Below are 3,100 nucleotides of genomic sequence, written 5' to 3' on the forward strand. Positions count from 1 at the left end.
GCTGAGCTGGTCAGTGGCTTAATAACTATGGCCTTTGGCCACTATCATCTGATTTTATACCTTAGTCATAGTTAGTGGTTCAGAGCCCAAACTCTGATCTTCCACAGAAAACTCCTGCAGTACTTGACTTTCCATTACTGCAACAGAATTCCATAGACAACCAACTTACATAGAGAAAACATTTACTTCACAGCACTGGAGTGGTTAGTCCATGATAGCTTGGCCCCTTTCCTTTAAGCACCTGATAAGATGGCACATCGTGGGAGCACATGATAGAGAAGAAAACATTTGCCAGGATGAAAAGACAAATGGATTAATCTTGCAGGGGACACTCAAAAAGCAAATTAGCATGTACTTAGTTACAAAGGTCTCTGGCAATTTCTTTCCTTTTTTTTTTTTAATTTTTTTTTAATTTTTTTTTATTCGATATAAATTATTTACATTTCAAATGATTTCCCCTTTTCTAGCCCCACCCCACTCCCCGAAAGTCCCGTAAGCCCCCTTCTCTTCCCCTGTCCTCCCTCCCACCCCTTCCCATTTCCCCGTTCTGGTTTTGCCAAATACTGTTTCACTGAGTCTTTCCAGAACCAGGGGCGACTCCTCCTTTCTTCTTGTATCTCATTTGATGTGTGGATTATGTTTTGGGTATTCCAGTTTTCTAGGTTAATAACCACTTATTAGTGAGTGCATACCATGATTCACCTTTTGAGTCTGGGTTACCTCACTTAGTATGATGTTCTCTAGCTCCATCCATTTGCCTAAGAATTTCATGAATTCATTGTTTCTAATGGCTGAATAGTACTCCATTGTGTAGATATACCACATTTTTTGCATCCACTCTTCTGTTGAGGGATACCTGGGTTCTTTCCAGCATCTGGCAATTATAAATAGGGCTGCTATGAACATAGTAGAACATGTATCCTTATTACATGGTGGGGAGTCTTCTGGGTATATATGCCCAGGAGTGGTATAGCAGGATCTTCTGGAAGTGAGGTGCCCAGTTTTCGGAGGAACCGCCAGACTCTCTTTCTACAGTAGAAAACCAAAATTTGTCATGTCTTAAAGAATTGAGTACAAAAACATCTTACATAAATTAAAAGGATGTATACACATTTCCAGGTGTCAATGCAAACATTCTCAACTCTAGGCAAGTAATAACCCATGGGGGTCAGGAGGGAAAAAAACCAGAACAAAAACTGGGTCCCAAGGCTAGGACTTTCCCACCCTGTTAGCCTGGCAAGAAGGAGTGGTAACTGGTTCAGGACCCCTTGCAAGCCTTGGGAGATCCTGGAAGTCTGCTCTGGGGTAATACACAGATCACTATGTGGTGCTTACAGAGATCCACTAGACTGGGTTTTTTTCTTCCACAGCATGTTCTCCCCAGTCACCAAATGACCGAGCTACATGAACTAAGAACTAAATCAAGATATGCACAGGGTATTAAAACATATACCAAGGGAACAGTTAACTTGAATATAAGGTCAAAAACCAGCAACAACTTCTACGATCTGGTGCTGATATCAGACACAAGCTTCAAGGACAAATTTCTTTTCAAAGACTTATTCCAGTTTCATGAGGAGTGTCTATTTGCCAGGGCAAATTGATACTTCAGAATCAACTCATGCAGCAGATGCCTGGCACCTGCTTGGTCCATCTAGAAGCATTTACGGTGGACAATGGAGGAGCCCGACTCATCATACTCCTGCTTGCTGATCCACATCTGCTGGAAGATGGACAGTGAGACCAGGGTGGAGCCACCAATCCAAACTGAGTCCTTGCTCTCAGGGGGAGCAATGATCTTAATTTTCATTGTACTGTGTGCTAGGGCTGTGATCTCCTTCTTCATCCTGTCAGCAATGCCTGGATACATGGTGGTACCACCAGACAGCACTGTATTGGCATATAGTCTTTGTGGATGTCCACATCACACTTCACGATGGAGTTGAAGGCAGTCTGGTGAATGACACAGGACTCCATGCCCAGGAAGAAAGGCTGGAAGAGTGCCTCTGGACACCGGAACCACTCATTGCCAATGTGCTCACCTGCCCAACCCGCAGCTCATAATTCTCTAATGGCAGGAGCCATTTCTTGCTCAAAATCCAGGGCAGCATAGCACAACTTCTCCTTTATGTCACAATTTCCCTCTCAGCAGTGGTGGAAAAGCTTTAGCCCTGTTCAGCCAGGATCTTTTTGAGGTTGTCTATCAGGTCCTGGCTAGGCAGGTACAGATGCAAGATGGCTTGGGGAAGGGCGTAGCCCTCATAGATGGGTACTGTGTGTGTGAGACCCTGTCATCAGGGTCCATGACAATGTCAGTAGTGTGCCCAGTGGCATACAAGGACAGCACTGTCTGAATGGTGACATGCTTGGCTGGGGTATTGAAAGTTTCAAACATTATCTGTGTCATCTTCTCTCTGTTAGCTTTGGGGTTCAGCGGGGCCTTGATCAGAAGCACTGGGTGCTCCTCAGGGGCCACACGCAGCTCATTGTAGAAGGTGTGGCGCCAGATCTTCTTGATGTCATCCCAGTTGTTGACAATGCCATACTCAATAGGATACTTCAGGGTCAGGATGCCCCTCTTGCTCTGGGCCTTGTCACCCATGTAGGAGTCTTTCTGGCCCATGCCCACCATATGCCCTGGTGTCAGTGGCACCCTATGATGGAAGGGAACACAGCTCTGGGGGTGTCATCGCCAGCAAAGCCAGCTTTGCATATGCTGGAGTCATTATTGATAAGTGCTGTGATTTCTTCTTCCGTTGCGATTAGCGAAGGATGGGGCCACAGAGCCACAGAAAGAAGCACAGTGTAAGCCGGTGGCAGAATGTAAGGGCAGATTCTTTTTTTTTTTTTTTTAATATTTTGCACAACACTGATATTACTGCACAGGTATGTGTGAAAGATCAGTTAGTGTCTATCCTGAGAGTTAACTCAGGAGTGCTAAGCTTTGAGCCTGGTGTGATAAAAAGTTCAATAGATATGTCATGTGGTTTTTACACTGCTATTGGTGATGCTAATAATTACATCTGAGGCTGGCAGCACATGATGGTACTGACATAGGCACATAGCCCCTCTGTGTGCCCTATCATTGCTAGAGCTCCTA

At 44.8% G+C, this 3,100-nt stretch overlaps 1 pseudogene; it reads right to left on the reverse strand.

The window, feature by feature from the left end:
• Positions 1-1,654: 1,654 nt before the first annotated feature.
• Positions 1,655-2,647, reverse strand: LOC127664378 (actin, cytoplasmic 2-like; annotated as a pseudogene).
• Between the last annotated feature and the right edge of the window lie 453 nt (positions 2,648-3,100).

This window comes from Apodemus sylvaticus, chromosome 14 (assembly GCF_947179515.1).
Source record: "Apodemus sylvaticus chromosome 14, mApoSyl1.1, whole genome shotgun sequence".
In the NCBI taxonomy this organism is placed as follows: Eukaryota; Metazoa; Chordata; class Mammalia; order Rodentia; family Muridae; genus Apodemus; species Apodemus sylvaticus.